Source organism: Heloderma suspectum, chromosome 1 (genome assembly GCF_057233095.1).
Source record: "Heloderma suspectum isolate Gila_16-S chromosome 1, 16-S_ref, whole genome shotgun sequence".
NCBI classification, from domain to species: Eukaryota; Metazoa; Chordata; class Lepidosauria; order Squamata; family Helodermatidae; genus Heloderma; species Heloderma suspectum.
This window is the reverse complement of record NC_139458.1, coordinates 266,976,610-266,997,444: the sequence shown is the minus strand read 5'-3', so window position 1 is coordinate 266,997,444 and position 20,835 is coordinate 266,976,610. Positions and strand designations below refer to the sequence as shown.

At 43.2% G+C, this 20,835-nt stretch overlaps 1 long non-coding RNA gene across 1 annotated transcript; it reads left to right on the top strand.

Annotated features, from left to right (window-relative positions):
- Positions 1-16,980: 16,980 nt before the first annotated feature.
- LOC146359082 (uncharacterized) lies at positions 16,981-19,617 on the top strand. Its single transcript, XR_014787187.1, has 3 exons — positions 16,981-17,181; positions 17,654-17,819; positions 18,785-19,617. It is a non-coding gene; the product is annotated as an uncharacterized LOC146359082 (long non-coding RNA).
- The last annotated feature ends 1,218 nt before the right edge of the window (positions 19,618-20,835 follow it).

Here is a 20,835-nt window from a genome sequence, read left to right as displayed (position 1 = left end):
GGCTATCATCAGGAGTTTGGGGTGCAGTGTCATCAATATGCGTATGACATGCAGCTCTACCTCTCGTTCAAATCTTTACCAAGGTTAGCCGTGGAATCCCTGTCCAAATGTCTGGAGACGGTGAGTGGCTGGATGGGGAGGAATAGGCTGAAGCTGAACCCTGACAAGACCAAGGTACTTTTGGTGGGAGACAAGAGGAGGTTGGGGGATGTTGACCTGGTGTTGAATGGGGTACGGTTACCTTTGAAAGACCAGGTCCGCAGCTTGGGGGTCATCTTAGACTCCCAGCTGTCCATGGAGGCTCAGGTGTCAGCTGTGAGCCGGACAGCGCTGTATCAACTCCATCTGATACGGCGGCTGCGCCCCTACCCTCCTGACCATCTGCTCCCATCAGTAGTACATGCCCAGGTCTCCTCTCATTTAGAATACTGTAATGTGCTCTACGTGAGGTTACCCTTGAAGATGATTCGGAAGCTGCAGCTGGTACAGAACGCGGCGGCTCGCCTGATTAAAGGCAGCCACCAGTGAGATCACATCACTCCAGTGCTGAAGGAGCTGCACTGGCTACCAGTTGTTTTCCAGGCCAAATTCAAGGTGTTGGTTTTGACCTTTAAAACCCTATACGGGTCCGGACCAGCCTATCTCAAGGAGCGCCTCCAGCAACACCAGATAGGCCACTCAGCAAGATCAGCCTCGGATGGCCTTCTCTCTGTCCCATCAGCCAGGACAGCTAGGCTGGTGAGGACGAGGGAGAGGGCTTTCTCTGTGGTGGCCCCCACTCTGTGGAACTCCCTCCCTAGGAAACTCTGCCATGCCCCCTCTTTAATGCGCTTCCACCATGCATTAAAAACATGGTTGTTCAGGCAGGCATTTGGGGTGGGCTAGGGTAATTTTAGAAATGTGATGTTTTTAATGTTGGATTTTATTGTATAAACTGTTTTTATTGTTGTACATCGCCCAGAGTGGCTGGGTGACCGGCCAGATGGGCGATTAATAAATTTAATTTTAAAAATTAAAAAATAAAATGTCGTTCAGTGGGTAAAAGGCCTCTTAGATCTCGTAGCTCTTGGTTTACATAAAAAGAAAGTGGGAAGATACATTTCAAAATATCTGGCAAAATGTCTTAGAACTCTATGCGGTCTGAGAAATAGAAGATGGATTTCTCCCCCTCGCACTACACACCCTCCTACACCTTCAACACTCTATTTTGTTTTTCTCCCTGTTTTTTTTTCCTTTTTAATATTTCTTCTTCTTTTTAATATATTACCAGAATTGCCAAATTGGAATACGTGTAAACTACATCTGTAAATTCTTTCACGTGTATGACACAGAACTCTGCACTTGTCAGTGACCTGAGAGGAGGGGGTCAGCGGGGGAGATGGAACCATGAGGAATGGTGGCTTATCACTATATAATTGGAAAGGGGGATCTTTCATTGCAAAAGTCAGAAAACACCTTTCAAGGTTCAAAAACACCACATAAGGAAACTCTGACATTCACACCTAATAATCATACTACTCTGTTCAGAAGCAACATGACTCCCAAATGTGGTACGAACACTCATACCACAGTGTGGTGTAGTGGTTAGAGTGCTGGACTGGGCCTCAGGAGATCTGAGTTCTAGACCTGATTCAGCCATGAAGCTCACTGGGAGGCTTTGGGCCAGGCACTGACTCTCAGCCTAACCTACTTCACGGGGTTGTTGTGAGGATAAAATGGAGAGGAGGAAGATCATGTACGCCACCTTGGGCTCCTTGGAGGAAAGGTAGGATATAAATGTAACAATAAATAAATTAATAAACACTCACACAATGCTGCCCAATCATGCATGTGTAACTGGTGTTTCACATTATCCTCAAAAGATGTGAATGGGCCAACATGAAAGAATCCTGAGGGTCAAAGTGGACGTTCCATGCAAATACAGGTTCCTGTTGGGACTTTTTTTATTATTATTAAAAGCAGCACCTGTAATTTGAACAGAGGGGAGGGGAGTGATATGTAGCCCTTTTTTTCTAAAATGTATAAACTGTCCTCCATCCACAAGGGATCCCAAGGCAGTGTACACAACATTAAAAACAAACAAACAAATCCAATATAAAAAACATACAATTCCACATTAAAGACAAATTAAAACAGAAGCTCTTTAACCAGAAAGCCAAGTAAAAACACAATTAATTCAGCTTAAAAATAAAGCAAATTTTAAATGATAAAATATTAAAATGGTTGGGCCAAAAAGAAAATGTTTTAATTTGGCATCAAAAAAAGAAAACACAGTCCACGCCAATCATATCTCCTTTGGGAGGGCATTCCAAAATCAGGGCGCCACCACAGAGAAGGCCCTCTCCTTTGTAAATGCATAGACTATGTCTCCCACTCAGAAAGAATCCTTTCCCTCCCTGCCACTTCTCTGTTCCAACTGCAGGCTCTGAACACATGTTGTTTGAAAGAGTAAACATGCATTTGGAAGGTTGCGTAGGGGAAAGGAGCTTGTAGGAGTGAGATTCGGAGCAGAATGAAGTCCAAATCAGCCCCCAGTGAGTAGCCATGGATGTAGACAAAACGCACCTGAGCGGTGGATTAAGAACAGACTTTTACTGGACATATAACAAACTTACATCTCAAGGTAAGTTGGCTGAGGTCAGCCCATGGTCAGCATCACTTGCAGGAGGAGGAAGGAAGAAGATAGGAAAGTAGAGGAGACAAGGAAAAGACAGAATGATCTCCCAGAGATCCCCTCCCACCTCACTCAGGTACATATTAACCCTTCATGTTCAAGGTTAAGTGACTCATGGCCCTTTGTCCCTCCAACACAGAGAAGCAGAAAGTGGGATAAGGGTTCATCTCCCCCTCCTTCCTCTACTGCAGGGATGGATGTGGAACCTCTTTCAGCCAGAGGGACAAATTCCATTTTGGAGAAGCTCTCGCGGGCCACACTCCAGTGGTGGGTGAACCCAATGGGAAAAGGAGCGGGGCCGCATGCAAAAAAAAAAAAAAAAAGATACCAGCATACTTTAGCTTAAAGCTCTTATTCCAAGTAACTGAGCCTTAGGAGAGGCATTTCAGCCTTTTAGAATGGAGGGGAGGAATGCCCAATAGCTAAGAAACCACCAAATGGTCAGTGGCTGGGGGAAGGGGGTGGGGCCAGGGGAAGGGGCATGGCCATCTGCAGAACCCCAAAGGGTCAGATTGGGCCCACAGGAGGGCCAGATTTGACCCCAGGCCTGAGGTTCCCACCCATCCTGCTCTGTTTCTTTCTTGTTATTGCTCCCCTCCTGAAACTGCTTTTTCTTCACCAAAGAGGCTGCTAGGGTCTACTTACATGTGTCTGCATGTAACATTTAGCAAGGTCCTTTCTCCATCGCTAGCACCATGTGTTCTTTAGCACTAGCTTATGTAGCAGGGGGAGGGGGGCTGAGGGCGGGAGAGACTCTTGGACGCTCCAAGTCAGCCTGTGCCTAATTTGTGGGCAAGTTGTAATGGAAATGGACCATATAAAATGTATTCAAATTTGTAGTTTGTGTCTAGGGTCAAATAAGACAGTTTAACTTAGAAATAATTACAAGCAAAGTGTCCCCCCACAAGCTGCCAGGTAGATGTGTCACTTGCCCAGACTTTCATTAAGAAAAGAAACCCAACCAGAAAGGGGAGTGGGGAGAGGAGTGCCCAGACATTCTTTAACTCTATCAAATGTGTCAGCATGCTGCAGCTGATGACAATGTATCTAGCCGGGGATGCCAAAAAAAGATGTTTAAATGTACGTGATGCCTGTATTGTATTAAGTTTTTTCTTCTTCAAGCTGAGCCAATTTACTGGGCATAAACAGAGGGAAGTGTTGTTGGGGGGGGGGGGATTTGCTGGAAAATATGTTTATTATCGCCAAAACTTTGATCCAGTCCAAACCCAATTATTTTAGAGTGTTGCGTTCCCCATCCCTTTTCAAGAACACATCACAACACTGACCCCCGTGGGGAGGAGGGGGGTCCTAGAATGCCCTCAAAATCACTGTTGCTTTCTTCAACTTCACCAGTGAAGAGTTACAGAGAATAACTGTCTTGCCAAAAGCTATTTCCAGTGGACTTTGATCAAGTGATGTCGTAATCCCTAAAGGGAGGCATACTTCATTTAAAAGGTATTCTTAGTGCTATTCCCATGGAACAGACATACATGTGTTCTGGACAGCATGTCTGTCCCATCCCCCTTGTCTCTCTCTCCCTCTCTTAAATAAACCATGTAACTACAATACTTTGTTCAAGCAGGAGGCATTTTTCAGGGATTCGCAGACTGTTGTTACTGTAGCCTTACTGAGGCGGTCAGATCTCTATACAATCAATGTGTGAGGAGAAGGCACACCCTAGCCCCGTCAACCTCCTCGTGCATTTCCATGGCCCTGTACTCACGTAGGGCGACAGTCTGAAGAGGAGAGCCTCCTGTATCCGTGGAGAACCTCCATGCGATCCAAGAGGGTGCTGATTTTCCATCAGCCATCTAGAGGAAGAGAGGCAAGCGATGGCTGCTCCTCCTTCTCCTTTCTCCTCTCGCTACTCACTTAGAGGGGGGAAATGAACAGACCGTGACAGCAAGGAGGACCAAAGGCAGGGCCGAGGGCTCCAGGAGTTGGCAGTGGGCCCCCTGTTGGGGTGTGGGCCTCAAAAGTGCCCAGGGACACTGACTTATGGCTCCGGCCCCAGCGACTTCAGCATATCCCTTGAACAAGCCAGTTATGACCAAATAAGATAAATGTCTACAATCTAAGGTTTCTTCAACAGACTTTCCTTTGTGTCCATTTAGAAACACCAGCAAACACTGGACAGATTTCCTATTCCTCATTGTTTCCAGGGCTGGATCCATAGTACACAGCCACTCGGGGGCGGGTGGGGGGACGACTTGGTTCTACTACATTCATTTTTGTTCTGCATAGATTCCAATACGCCACTTACTTGGAAAATATTTATCTTACAACATGATTGGAGTCTATTAATGGGGCCATCCGCAGTGAAATATTCAAAAGCACATTTGTGCTTAAATTTACACATTACCTAAAAATGGATATTAGGAACATAGGAACATAGGAACATAGGAAGCTGCCTTATACTGAGTCAGACCCTGGATCCATCTAGCCCAGTATTGTCAACACTGACTGGCAGTGGCTCTCCAGGGTTTCAGGCAGAATCCTTTCCTAGCCCTACCTGGATCAAACCTGGAATCTTCTACATGCAAGGCATATACTCTACCACTGAGCCACAGCCCCTCCCATAAGAGATATTAGGGAAAGAAAAATGATAAAATACTGTTATATTCATTTTAGGGTATTCCTATATTTATCCTTATTTACTCCTTCTGATTCTAGAAGGCCTTGTTGCTTTGCTTTCTCCAGTGCAATACTTGCTGCTGCAAAGTTTATAAAAATTATGCCTCAGGAAATTGGTATGGAACAAACAATTTTTACTTGACTCTGCTGCCCTAGGTTTCAATTCTCTGCTTCCCTCTACGGACCTATTAATAGAACACTTTGGTTTCTACTCTCATTACACTTATTGCTTCAATTTTAAAAGTAAACTCAACATTTGGATCAATAGCGGCACACTAAAAGTAGCAGCGGGACAGCACTTTGTTTTCACCTGGTAGTATTTTTATATAATTCCTGAAATGATTGTACCCTTTTGAGTAATCAATAATGCACCAAAATTAAATATCTCTGCTGTATTGCTCAAATGGCGTACGCCACTAAACTTTTAAACAAACAGTTTAAAAAGCAAATGCAAATTCAAACTTATTTGGAACAGTCTTACTACCAGAACCATATTGCGGGAGTTTATCCTGCCATACATTCAAATATCAGAATGTACTGTTCATTTCCAGCAAGATAAACAATGATGTATTTTGAGCTCATGTGGGCTTTTCTATAGGCTTCTGGTTTGCCACTGACAGAACAGATGCTGGACTAGATAGGACTGGGTCTGCTTCAGCAGAATTGTTATGTTCTTAAGATTTCTATGCTGACTTTTCAAGAAAGATTATTAAAGTATAGAGTTCTCATATATTGCTACAAAAGCAATAAACTACAAACCATAAGAACTGTAAACCTTGAGTTCAGGCTGTTAAATGCATTATTGTAAGGTTTTGATGTTGGATGAATCACAGGTCGGAATTAAGATTGCCGGGAGAATTATCAACAACCTCAGATACGCAGACGATACCACCCTAATGGCAGAAAGCGAAGAGGATCTAAAGAGCCTCTTGTTGAGGGTGAAAGAGGACAGTGCAAAAGCTGGTTTGAAACTCAACATTAAAAAAACTAAAATCATGGCATCTGGCCCCATCACTTCCTGGCATATAGAAGGGGAAGAAAATGGAAGCAGTGACAGATTTTCTTTTCTTGGGCTCTAAGATCACCGCAGACGGTGACTGTAGCCATGAAATTAAAAGACGCTTGCTCCTTGGGAGGAAAGGTATGGCAAACCTAGACAGCATAGTAAGAAGCAGAGACATCACAATGCCGACAAAGGTTCGTATAATCAAAGCTATGGTTTTCCCAGTAGCAACGTATGGCTGTGAGAGCTGGACTATAAGGAAGGCTGAGCGCCGAAGAATTGATGCTTTCGAGCTGTGGTGCTGGAGAAGACTCTTATGAGTCCCCTGGACTGCAAGGAGGTCAAATCAGTCAGTCCTTAAGGAAATCAACCCTGAGTGCTCATTGGAAGGACAGATACTGAAGCTGAAGCTCAAATATTTTGGCCACCTAATGCAAAGAGAAAAGTCACTGGAAAAGACCCTGATGCTGGGAAAGATCGAAGGCAAAAGGAGAAGGGGACGGCAGAGGATGAGATGGCTAGATAGCGTCACCGATGCAATGTATATGGACTTGTGCACACTCTGGGAGGGAGCGGAGGACAGGAAGGCCTGGCGTGCTATGGTCCATGGGGTCACGAAGAGCCGGACACGACTTAACGACTGAACAACAACAAAGGTTTTGGCAGGTGATAGGTGCTTGTTTCAGACATTAAGCTTTTAAAAAATGCTTTGCTTTATTTTGATAACAGAAAAATATTGCGACTGCTGTTAGATCAATAGCTGTTGCCATGCTGCCGATATACCTGGGGTTAACCCAACACCAATGCTCTTGCCCCAGTGCTGAGTCCTGTACAGCTACACAGAAGAAATCCCCATTGAGTTTAATGGAACTTACTTCCAGAGGAGACGGAAGGAGAAGCCAATTGTGGCTTACCTGGATTTTTCAAGGAGCTGGCTTTGCTCCACGCAGGGCTCCACAAGCGAGTGTATCACATCCGTAAAACTCGCTTCATAGAACATACTTCGGCGTGGGGGGGGTGTTGGCATGAATGTCATCTGACTGGCAGGGGCTGCTCAACCAATATGAGAGGCTCCCCCCAGGCTCTCCCCCATTTTCTCCTTTGAGAATGAGAGAGCCTTCTCCTCGGCATTCAGGGGACAAGCCACATTGACCACAATGGGAGTTACTTCTGAGTAGACATAAAAGGACACACAGATTGATTGACTAATTGATTTGATTTGTACCCCACCTTTCTAACAAGAAAAATGGTACTCACGGAGGCTACTGGGTTATACAGTGTGTACTGCTTTGGGTTTATACAACATGACCTTAGCTATATTCCTGATATTAAAAATGTTGATTCACAGGAAAAGCAATCTGGGATTGGGGCCTATCATTTTGTTTCAAATTATGTTCAAATGTAAACATACTAAAATCAGGGGAATGACGACTCGCCTCCTTTTCTTTAAACAGACATGCAACCGCTTTGCTGCATCGAAAGCTTTGGGTGCAAGCCGGCAAAACATGTGAACTTTTAAGTCCTGCTAATTTCAGTAAGAGAGTTTAGTGTATGCTTAATTGTCATTCACTGAAATCATTAGAAATTAAAAACGCTGAACTTTGGCTGGATTGTGCTGTATAATATTTGAAGAGATGACACAGGAACAGGATCTTACTTCAGCATGGATCTTTGTGATGTTAGGAAATGTTGTCCAGATCGCAATAAAGCTGGAAAAGAGGATGATGTCATAGCACCAAAACACTGGTGCAAGGGACAATGTAACAGAAATGCTCAGAACATCTGTTAGACCAACCAGGAGCTGAGAATCCTAATGTTCTTCCATATATACCGCCCTTCTTATGAGAATATTACATATCGAATGCAGCTACAAGAAAAACATTCTGCTGGGCATAACCACCTTAGTTTAAAATAGTCTACTATGACTTCATGATGATGGCAGTTGATATATAATATACACCTGAAGAAGGGCTGGATAGCTAAAAACATGTTGGGATTTTGAACTTTCTGTTGGCTTAATACGTCTTCTGTGCCTCTTTTATAGGTTTCTACACATCACAATTAAGCCTGGGACCATATACATTTAAACTTATTTGATGTGCTACAAGATAAGTAGAACTAAAACAGATTTCAACCTAGGTATCCTATCTTAACCTGCTGCGGAATTACTTCCAAATTACGGGTGCATTCAAATGTACAGAAATTGAACACTGAAGCAACTATGGAAGTGTGCTCATCTCATCATGTTCAGTCAGACATACATTTTTCTCTTAAGGATCAAAGTGGAAAACTGAAGCTCAAGCAATCTGTGCACAGCACAGATTGGCTGGCTCTCTGTGATGTCACAAGGCCACTTCCCCTTTCTATCCAGAGCAAGTTTTCAGCATCTGAAAAATTGGCCATGGTTGCTTGGTTGGTTTTAGAAGTGATAGAATTTATCTTAATTCAATTCAAAAAAGAAAAAGCCTGCCTTAGGCACAGAAGGGGCAAAACAGACTTGGTTCGCACATAATGCTAACCCGTGGTTTGTTTAACCCATGGGTTGTTGAATTCTGGGTTGATGAAACCATGGCGTGTTGTTACACATCAACCCAGAACCATGGGCTGTTCACAGATAGTTTTGCCTGGCTACAGAGGCAGTGGACAAGCATGGTCAAAAACCCCAACCACTCTACATCCCACTACTACAGTGCTGCAAAAGCATTTTGGATACAGGGTGGGAGCAGGTAAGGGAGGAAGGAAGGAAACAACCCCGGGATTGAGAAAATAAATCACGGTTTGTTCAATCATCTGTCAGACAAGCCCTGAGTAAGGCAACAAACCATGGGTTAAATAAATCATGGGTTAGCATTATGTGTGAACCAGATCAGTGACCAAATCAGTATTTGATTCCCTGAGTAGTACATATGTCATTGGCATTCTGACAGCAAGAGGAAGTTGGGTTCACCCTATTTGGAAAATATGTGCGGCAACCACTGGGGCTTTGGGGTATGTCTGTAAGCGCCATAAATTTACCATAGTCCTTTAAAAAAAAAAAACAGTGGGGAAAACCTTCCACACCCCAACTACGCACTTCTGAGAGTTAACAGCACTGTTAGTACATCTGTTTACTAGAAAGACAGACAGACAGACTACAGAGAAGAAAAAAGGAGGAAAAAATAGGAAAGTGGGCTTCAGTGTCCTATTTCTTCACTCACTGAAGGCTACTTGTTTGAAGAAAATAAAAATGCATTGCTTCCAGGATCCTGAGTTTTCTTTTTTAATGCACATTTTAAATGAATTATCTTGATTGATCTGCCTGTCAAGATAATTAGATAAATTATTCCTTCAATCTACATTTCCAAACTCATTCAAACAGGGACAGAAAATTATCCAGGCTAAGAAGTTAACGGACTCTGATGTAAATCAACAACGAGATTAGTGTTCCGATCTCTCGCTCTCTAACCGACAAGTTGGACAACAGACTGAATAAGCTTATGTTCCAGCTTCCTTTATATTTTGCTTTAAATTCCCGCATTTCAGGTCTGTTTAAATATAAAAGCATATGAATGACGGGCACTGTAGTTTTCTAAAGAGCATTCGTGAGAAGATAGTGAAGTATTTCCAGATCTTAGGCGCCAGTTCTTGGCAAACTTGCTTGGATAAGAGAAAGGATTTACTTAAGAAGAAGGGTGGGGGGAAAGGAAAGGTTATGTTTAAATCACATTGATGTACATAGCGGATGAACAGTACATTATTTTTAATTGTTTATTTCCAGGAGATTAAAAATGTATACTCCAGTCTTGCAAAGAAAAAAAAATAGGTCATGCCCTAACCAAAGTTAAGCACTTGTCCCACTGTTTTCAATTGAAGTGTAAAAGCACACGCTTAGATCTCTCCCACTGAAATGAGTGGGACTTCCAAGTGCTTAACTTTGACTGGATCATGTCTTTGTTATACATCTGCATTTCATCCAAAGAATATCTGTAGATATATCCTTCAAAGACGATTTTTAACTTCTATTTAAATATTTATTCCTCCTGGATTATTTTTGCATCAGTGAAGGGTTAAACAGTTTCGGAAGCAACCCTATGCTGGAGAACGCGAGAACCACAAACTGAAGGACTGTAGCAGGCATCCCCAATGTGACCTTATCACGCCCAGCAACATGGCTCATTTCTGCCAGGGGCTTTTTGGTTTAGAACAAGATGACCAAGGAGGAGACATGGTAGAATTTTATAGCTATGCATGTTGTGGAGAAAAGGAACATTTTCTGCTTTCCCATAATGCCAGAACTCCGAGAACCAAACAATATGTTCCGTTAAATGAGTAATCATATTTACATGTGTGTGTTTTAAAGCAGCCATTTGGGGGAGGGGGGGATCTGTATCAGGACTGTGGCACAGATGAAAGGGGAGTTTTTCCCTCCTGTGCCACAGTCTTGACTCCCATTTCCTTCCCATTAGCAGGGAGAAGGCAAGAAGAGATAGCATTCCCCCAGCATTCAAACAAGTTGCTGAGTAAATCCAATTTCCCCAACACCAAAGCACCAGCCATGGAAATACATTTGGATCTTCCCATCTAGGTCCTGTAGAGCTACTGTATTAGCACAGCGCATTCCTATAGTACTAGACCACTCTCTTCTACTCCATGTCTGAAATGCATAGGTTTGATTTCAAACATTGTACTCCCTGGACAGGAGCCTGGGGCAAGTCAAGTAACAGCGCCACACAGGAAAGTAAGTGTGCGATCTATCCGTACAGCTGCTTTTTCCACATTGCTATGTTGCCTTTCTACCACCCTCACTACAGAGCCTGAGAAGCCATGTTCTATGAAGGAACCGCACACAAGCACCCTCACATGCAGTACTGATTAAAATAGTGCACTGGGTGAAACACAACAACCTGGTTCCCCCACTGCAGGGATGAGAGACCTGTGACTCTCCAGATGTTGTTGGACTACCACTCTCATAACCTATGGCCATTGACCATGCTGGTTGGAACCTGGAGTTGGAGTCTAACACCAGGAGGGCCACAGATTCCCCACCCCTGCTGTATTGTGCCGCACTGCCTACACAGTTTATGCACGCACACTCAGGCTTCAGTTTTATATACACGTACTTGGAAGTACATCCCACTGAAAACAATGTGTTGGACTGCCACTCCGTCATGCCCAGCAAGTTTACTTTAGAGGAGATGTGTATAGGATTGTGCTCTCAATGAAAATGATACTGGTGTCAGTTACACGAAAAAAGAAAATGAAAATCAGGCAACCTGCCCAGAGGCTTTTTGTTTTTGTTTTTTAAAAGCCAGGACTGACAAGGAATAGAGTTGACAGCTGGTTGGCTGGGCCATCTTGATGAGGCACCACTGCCTCATTTTTGTGGCCGAACTATGAAGGAAAACCACCTACCTTAAAATAGTTACATCCTAGTAAGCTTTAAGAAGTTAAGAGAGGGGAAGAGACAAAATGTTCTATGAAGTCACTGGCTAAAGATTTCTCTTGAATCGTAGTCATATCAGCCAAAGCACAGAACCCCAAGATACACCCGAAGAACCCTGGCAAAGGTTAGCTCCCCTAGCTGTAGTAATCTTATCAGCAGATAAAAGTTGTCCAACAGGATCTGTATCACACCACAGTAACCAGGGAAGAGTGGGAAAGGAGTGAAGAACAACTAGGCTTGGCAAAGAGGATTTCTGGCAGTCTGTAAGGGTGACTCAAGATATCTATCTCTTGGTTTGGATGGTTTGCGATTTCCCCTTCTAAGTTAGCCTGATCCCAGATTGCATTATGGGTTATGTACAATGATGGCAAGAGGTAGGAGAGAGCAGCTTAAAATGTTTCAAGGTTTTGGAACTAATTCTGGGCCTCTCCACAGCTTGGATCACGATTGTACCAAAAACAGAGGAGAATGACAGGCAACTTTCCTAATGGGGCACCGCATATTATTTGCCATCACACTTAATCCACTCTGCATTTCCTTCATGCCAAAGGGCTAGCAGCAACCAGGAGCATTCGAACAGTGGAGGTTTTGTCTCTGCAATGGAGCATGAGTCTACTTCGGTTTTCCTCTGGGTAGTTTTCTCTCGGCAGTTTTTCCCTTTGTGATGGATGTGGTGATTCTGAATGGTGAGCGCTTGGAAAACAATGCAGGCTGTTTTAGTCAGCTCAGGTTCCCATGCCAGCAGCCAGATTGACAAAAAGACAGTGATCTATTCCTTCAATAAGTTAAGTATGCCTCACTCTTTCCTTAGATACCCCCCACACACACACACACGTACATGCAAACAGCGACAGAGAGGGAAATGTTGTCTAGGATTTCCAGCATGAAAATGTTGTTTTATTTCCCATCATGACACAGACCTGTGACACTGGAGACAATGGACCATCAGAAATGAGCCCTCTGGCATGCCTGGAGTGACCAAATGAAAAAAGGTCAGGGCTCTTGTACTTTTTAGAAAAGTGAATGTTGATAGGTGCAGACTAGTTATGCACTGCTAGGAGGAGGGGAGGGGGATCTGGAATTCCTTTTTTGCACATCTGTTTAAAAGTACATGAGCCCTGTCTCCTTTGCATCTGATGAACTTCATCAAAGCCAGTCAGGAGTGTGTCTGATGAAATAGACAAAGTCCACAAAGGCTTCTGCCAAAATGTGTCAGTCTTTAAGGTGCCACAGGATTCTTCAAAGGATGGGCAGGGGGAGTTCTAGTAAGAACTGGAATCGGAACTACAACCCTGAGTCACACCGGATCCTCATTGTAGTCTCTTTATAAAGATAGCTTTTCTTGTCAAGTGAAAAAACTCAGAAGCAGGAAAATAAGTGGGATCAGTGCTTCCTTGAAACATGTATGGTTGCTTCTTCACCTCATCTGCAGGCTGTGTGCTCGAATTCAGTGGGTATTTTGCCAAGTCGTTCAGAATCATCACAATCGCCCCAGTCTGCTCCTTTAGCCTGCAGATAATAGGCCACAGCAAGAGAAAACTGGGCACCATGGAGCACTGAATTCTGCAAACTGATTGACAGCACCCACTGATTCACAAACTGATCCTTCTCCCGGTTTTACTTAACCCCTTCCTTGGCCAGACTTCAAAGCTGAGAATGAACAACTTGACAGCAGTGTCAAATAGTTCAAAATGAGACGGGGAATGTCTGAAATTAGGCTATAAATCATGCCATCTGGCCTGGATATCCTTCTCCCTTACTCTCAGTTCTATACAGATTGGCTCAGGTTACTCAAACATAAATTAAAGGAACTCTGTACAACCTCAGATACATCTGCACACTATTTCATATATTCTGGAACTGCTGGGCAAAGACTTTACTCAGATTAAGCCCTGCCTTCAAATATTTGCAGTGAAACATCTTTGCAAAAGCCTGTTATTCAGAGGTCCATTCAACGAGAGAGCTTTCTGACACTGCAACTACCGTATCTACTCACATTTCCATCATAAGCTGTATCTACACAGCAAGAAAATTGCAGTTTACTTGCACATCAGATACTAAAGCGTCATCTCAGTCAAAACCACACCTCCAAGAGTAACACGCCCATCTGTACTGCATATTAGCATAACCATGATATATGAGTTAGAGATATAGGGGTCAGCAAGGAGTCCTCCCACGCCATATTAAAGAAGAAAATTCTGTCCTTTGATTTGTCCTCCTATTCAAGACCCAAATATTTTCTAAATGTGGAAGTACACAGAAAGTCTATTGGGATTTTCCACACATGAGGCTCAAAATTGCTCTTGCTACTCAGGTTGTAATGCAACCATAAAGCCTACATTGGCCAAATGCTCATTTGCATTACAAACATTTTCCTTCTGCTTTCTCTTTTAGTTTGGCATCAGGTACTCACATATTTGAGCACCAGAAAGATTCAAAAGTTGATTAGTTGCTCTTCCTTGCCCACTGCATTAGCCCACCGGTGGAATAGGCATGATGGCCAGATGGAATAGGCATGATTTAGAGAGGCTAAATTTACAGAAATCCCCAGATGCCATACATTTTAAGATGGCTGCCCTGTAGTCTAGAATGGAAGTCTTCATAGTACACATGAAGCAATAGCATTTTTGTAATTGCACATTAATGGAAAGTCCACAGGCCTGGTGCTCGTCCTCCAACATTATGCATCACCTACCAACAACATTGTTCTGTGAATACTCACCTTCTTCACCCCATCTAGTCAGGAGGCAGCAACTGAAGCCAAAGGTTGCTGCTTATTTCCATGGCTGTCAGAACATACCTGCAAAGCCTTATAAAAAATTTTAAAGGGAGAGAATTCTTGTGTGCACCTGTTCATAGATGACAGAAGAGAGGCACCTTTACCATTGACAGTGAAAATGGAAATGAATTACATTCACTCATTGCTGCATAAAACAATTACCTATGTTCAGTGTGGACAATGTAAATTTCTTGCAATTTGTTCTGTTATCTGAATATATACTGAGAATTCCTCCCAAAGATCAAAAGAGCTCTCCTTGTCTTAAGCTGCATATGAAACATTACTTTAAAAAGAAAAAAAAAACTAAACTTTGCCCATTCTGAAAAATTGAGAAGAAAAGATTTGATGATTGGACAAATAGGAAGGATTGATTGGTGTCCTTTAGGTTCTTTTTGTTTCCTTTGTTTAAACGCCTTACATTTTTGGCTGCCTGTTTTGATGTACAGCCAGACATTGTTTTATTTATTTATTTCATTCTATTTATATCCCACCCTGGGATTTTGATGAAGGGCAGTAGAGCATGGATGTATATTAATTTTACACTTACAAAACCACTTAGACACCATTCTCTGCCCCTGGAATCTATTGTCAGTTTTCCTACACCAACCTGGGATGATAGGAGTTGCAGTGTGGTATGAGCGGAACATACTTTGTTCGTTGTTTAGCTGGACAATGGGTCACACTAGACACAGGTAAGACTTTTGGATCTAAAAGCGCTTTATTGCATAGCCAGCAAGGCACTCTGTCAGCAAAGGGGCAGAGAGCCCTGAGTGTTCAGTGGGGCGGGCTTTTATACAGAGAAATACGTCACATATAGGGAAGAACACTAGCCATGCTCTAGTAACTGCATTACTTGGAGGCTTACACACACCCTCTGTTATCTGGGGAGGAGCTGAGTGTTCTTTCCCTGGACATAGTGGACGCTTGCCAACTACTGACACTCAGGTACTGCACAAAGTATAATGTTAGCAGCTTGCAGCACAGTGTGTGAGCTGCGATTCTCTGGGGAGGAATCTTCACTCCCCAGCAATTCCCAGGACAGACTGCTGACAGGCTCCAATCTGCTTCTCACAGACTGCGCTGCCAAAACAAGGTGGGCTAGCGTACAAACATGGAGTAACTCTGGTTCATACTAAACACAAACCATTCTGGAGTACACATAACACATTAGGGGTGAGGTTAAAGGATTCTTTCCACAGTAGTCTAACACATCTGGAGGGCACCAGATTGAAAGGCTGCTTTAGGCGCTCTGGAGACCAGAGACCCAAAGCATTTACTTACATACGTTCTCGTGCCAGTAAATCCTATCAGCAGCACTGGCTTTCATTGTCCCTAGAATCTCAGTGTCTCTGATTATTAAGGTGCTTGACAGGCGTGTTTCTAGGTCTGGGCCCAAGGGCTCCAGCCCCAGATCTATTTCTCAGGGCCCCAGTTCTATTTCACAGAGCCCTGAGTATCCATTGGTGCTAAAGGAAGTTTGCTTGTTTTTTCTTCAGCTTAATTACTGTGTAGGGGACAATTATCAAGGGGGCTTACGGCTGGGAAAGGAAGGGTTAATGCTGCCCTTCCCACACGCCACACGCCGCCCCCCCACACACACACACACACCTGCCACCCCATCTTAATTTCTCTGCATGGCAGTTAAGCTTAGTGGGGCAGGGGGAACATTTTCCATTGATTTGGGATGATCTATGTCAGGGTGCAAATTAATTGAAGAATTTATTTTATTTGAGATTATTTGGATGTGGAATTAATTGACTAATCAATTTTAATTAATTAACTAATCAACTTTGCCCCCTGTGAAATTTAAATAACTCCTATTAATTAATTACAAATGTGCATATATAGTTATAAATTAGCATCTGCAGATTTGTGTCCTACAGGCCTGGGCCCAGAATCTTTTAAGTGCCCAGCAACAGTCCTGGTCCTTGGCCTCCATCCTGCTGCCACATGTTGTTGGCCCTTCGTAGGAGGAAAAGCAATCTGGAACTAAGGAACTCCAGGACTTGAGAGAGCATTCACGGAGAAACACATCTCTTTGTTTTTCAAACTTCAGGCCCTACAGTTTGCTCTCCAAGCAAGATCTTCCTGTTCTAGCCTAGACTTGACACACACACAGCCCAGCTTCCAAGTTCTCTTATAATTTTTATTTTACACTTTACTGGGGGTCAAAAAAGCACAAGGCTACTGCCTGCCCCTGAGAGCTGGTCTGCATTTTGGTTTGAGGGACTTTGAACTATGATTCTTCATTCCTCATTTAGATTTGTCCATCTTGTATATGTTATTGGTTTAGAGCAGGGCCTGGGCCTGCAGTTAACTGTTCAAAATGTTGCATCTGCTGTTATAAGACTGCTTCTGATTGGCTCCAGCAAATCTCACAAGATTTTTCAAGATCTGGACATATCTCCCCACCCCACCCCTTATGGCCCAAGCTCCTCCGCCCCCAAATATGTACCCATCCTGGTCCCATAAGCTTGGGGCCTAGATGTCATCACAGTTGCTGCTTGAATGTGCTTATTTCTAACTGAGCTACTGGGTTAGATTTATAGTTCAGAAATATAGATATAGACAAGAACGTATTTCTATTTCGCTTTTATATTCGGAACATTATTTAGTCATTCAGAGTTAAAGTAGTAGTAATTTAAGTGGAGAGGTTAGGTACTAGATAGGTAAATAGATCGCATGTAACAGTACTACTTTAGTATGTGGGCAAAACCATTTATCACGTAGACCAGATGTAATTATTGTTTATAATATATTTTCTCTATTGATGGTAGAACACTGCTTGGTGGGCAGGGGTGGCAGGTGGGAGAGACCAAATATTTGGGCAGCTTAACAAGCTTGTAAAGAGCCACTCGCTTGGGGTGGGGGGAGTTAGCAACTGCCTCCAAGAGAATAGGCAGAGAAATTTTTCATTTAAAATTTGTTTTATATTATTATTTTTTAAATTTCTCCTTCAAATTCTAAATGTTGATGGCCTGTATTCTCCAAATATTCCAAAACTATAATCCAAGCCCCGAGACTCCATGGATTGTGTCTATGACTGCCAGTTTTAATATGTGTGTGAACTGTTGAGGTGACCCATCTGGAGCTTCTGTCTCAAGTTCAACATGGACTTATCAGCAATCTGCTTTCTTCCAGACAACCAGATTCCCACCAGCAAAACAACCTAGTTGGGCCAAAATCACTGACATTAGAAGGGCCAGAGATCCCATTGCCCTTCAACTGCTCAATTCCTTCTTTTTTTTCCCTTTTGTGTGGCAGTCTTGTGGCCCTAGGACAAAGTGGAAGGAGAAGCAGGAGAATGGTGAGTAGACGAGGGCTTTGCGTCATCTTTATTGGGGAACCTGGAGCTGAGGTGCTGGTGGGAAGGAGGGCACTTGAGCTCTCCCCACCTCCCTCGGCCTCCTTGCGATTCATCAAGGAAGAGAATAAAAATTCCCATACATAGGATCAAAACTAGACATTCCCTTATTCCATGGTTAGCAACTATGGGCTGGATCCAGATTTGAAATCAATGGGACTTGAGTTAGTAATGACTTACTTAAGTCCCATTAATTTCAGTGGACCTGCTCTAAGTATGACTAAGTCTGAATCCAATCCCTTGTCTTGACTTTTTAAAAGTTTAATACCAGGCATGTGGGGAGGGGGTGATTTTAGGTAAAACCACAGCACCTTGCACACAGCAATTAGCCTTAATGAAAAAGCTCCCAGGAGCTTTTTTCCCCTAAGGCTAATTGAATTGCCATGCTGGGACGGGGTGGCAATTTGGGGTGGGGGGGATTGTGGCTGCAGTCCCAATGATCAGCAGGTATGAAATGCTTTAAAGTTTAAGAAATGGTTGCTCACCACGCAATAAAACAACATCTGGTTCAACCCATGTTGTCTCTGTTAAGAGATCCTTGAACCCTTTGCAGAACTATAGTTCCTGGGAGAGAGGGAAAGGCTTTAACTCTTAATCAATGCAGTGATGGTCTTGAGGGTCAAAGAAGGCAATCAGCTGTTATGTTGGTGAGAGAGCACCCTTTCCCCAGTTGTCACACATGCACACACCCCTTGCTTTTGCATTTGAGGTAACTACCAGCCTAGTAGCAAGCCAGCCAGATGTGATGATAAGATGTCTTTTGAACATATGAGGCTTTGAGTCAAACTGAGATTCTGGATCAGACTAGGATCAGCAAGGAATTGGCTCTGTGCTCTTGCAGTGGGGGCCTTCTGTTCCAGCTCTAGCCAAAATTAGCCATTCTGAATGATTCTCTTCTTTCTCCTCAGGTCCTAAGTGCAAACTTCCATAGGCCTTGAAGCTTTGTGCCAGTCTTCCTACACCTCCTGCTGCAGCCCAGTACCATCCTGACAAGCCTCCAACCTTTGCTAACCCCCAGTCCACCATGTGTGAAAGTGGAGGTTTCAACCCCGGCCACTGAGATGATGGTATTGAAGAAAACCACCTATCAGGAGGGGTGTGGCCTGCCTTTACCATGAAGATAGGGGAGCATAGGAGGCTTTGAATCACGTTGAGATTCTGGATCAAACAAGGATCAGGAAGGAATCAGCTCTCAGGTATCCCTAGGAGCACCAAACAAAATGACCAAGAAAAAGTATCTGGGCTCCCTGAAAGAAAAGTCAACTTTCAGGAAACTTTGAAGAATCAAGTTGAAAAAGAGAAGGATTGTTGGACCCTTACCTTCCTTACCGTGGAAGACAAGAAAGCAAACAAATATGAAATGGGAAGAAACAAAGAAAGGTTGCTCACAGATAGAGCTGTTCCCTGCCTAGATGATGAGAGTGAGAAAGTCGATGAAAAATTCTGTCCCAAAAGGCAAATACTCTAGTTTCAGAAAAGGAAAGCACATTTAGAAACAGATTTTAATTTATTTTGTTGAATGACGCTAATAAGACAGTGACCCATAACGTAGCACTATTTGCAGTGGGTGCAACTAATATTCAATCATAAATCGTGGGGGGGAAAGCTATTAGACTGTAGAGGAGACAGTAATGACTGCCTTAATGTGTTTGCATTGTATTTCGTTAGTGGCCTGTGCTATACATTTGTCTGGATATTTTTGACATTTTGTTTCATGTACAATAAAAAATATTGGAATCTCAGATGTGTATGTGCAATGATGCCTGCTTCTCTCACTCACACACACACGCCCTCAGCCAAAACAAAACCCATATCTACACAGTTATACTGCATACACATTATCAATCTACTTCATGCATCTAACACCAGCAATTGCCTACAAAAGCTGTGCCACAATAAAGCTACAGTCCTCTGCACATTTACTGGCGAGGAAGCCCCACAAAACTAGTGGGACTTGTTTCCAGTACTAATTAACGTGGCATAGGATCAAGCTTCTTGTTTCTAAGGCAGGGGAGAGTAACTTGTGGCCCTCCAGATGTTTTGACCTACAACTGCCCTCACCCCTCACCATTGGCTATGCTAGCTAGGGCTGATGGGAGTTACGAGGAGAGGGCCACAGATTACTAACTCTTGCTCTAAAACATCCACACTTTTTGTTTTAGTTTTGCAACACCATCTTCTTTATGGAAGCTATAGTATTAATCCCCAGCCAAATACCATTTTACAGTAGGTCCTATCTCTGACCAAAAAAAAATTCTGTTTTGGCAGTAGGAAAAGGCCAACAAAGGTAACCCACACAAACCCTGACCTGCAATGTTCTGCAAGAGTCACTCTTAAACAGCCCAGAATGTCTGCCTCTAGTATATCTCCTAACACACAAAAGTAGCACTAATCAAGGAAGAGTTTTGCTCATGCTGCTTTAGAAACTTACCTCAGTATGAAAGATAACCCTGAGCTGCGTTCTTCAAAGTTCAAGTTTATTTAAAGTTGAAAGTTTAAACCTAGGTTCCCTTGTTTCCATTTATGACTAGAAGGTGCTGTGTGAGAGCAAGGATTTCCTTCAGAAGTGGAGAAGGGAGACATCCAGTGGAGAACCACACTCACAACAATGCATTCAGAAATCAAATGTGGGTAGTCATATCTAGGGGTGGGGGGGATTAATGTGGTGTGGCACTATATTACAATCATAGCAACTAGGACGGGCTTACAGTGAAAACATAGAATTCCTCTGGCTGTTGCCCAAAAATGTTTCTAGAACACATAGGTTCACTAGAAAAAGATAGGTTGACTAGAGGTATTATAACGGTAATAATGATAATGAAGGAGAGGAAAATTCACCTGTGCAACTTTTTTTTCACTTCAGCACGAATAGCTGCAACTGTTGAAATTTCATCACAACTGTCAAACTTAAAGGAGCCCTGTCTTCTTGCCTTTGGTCACCCTAAGGCTGCAATCCTAC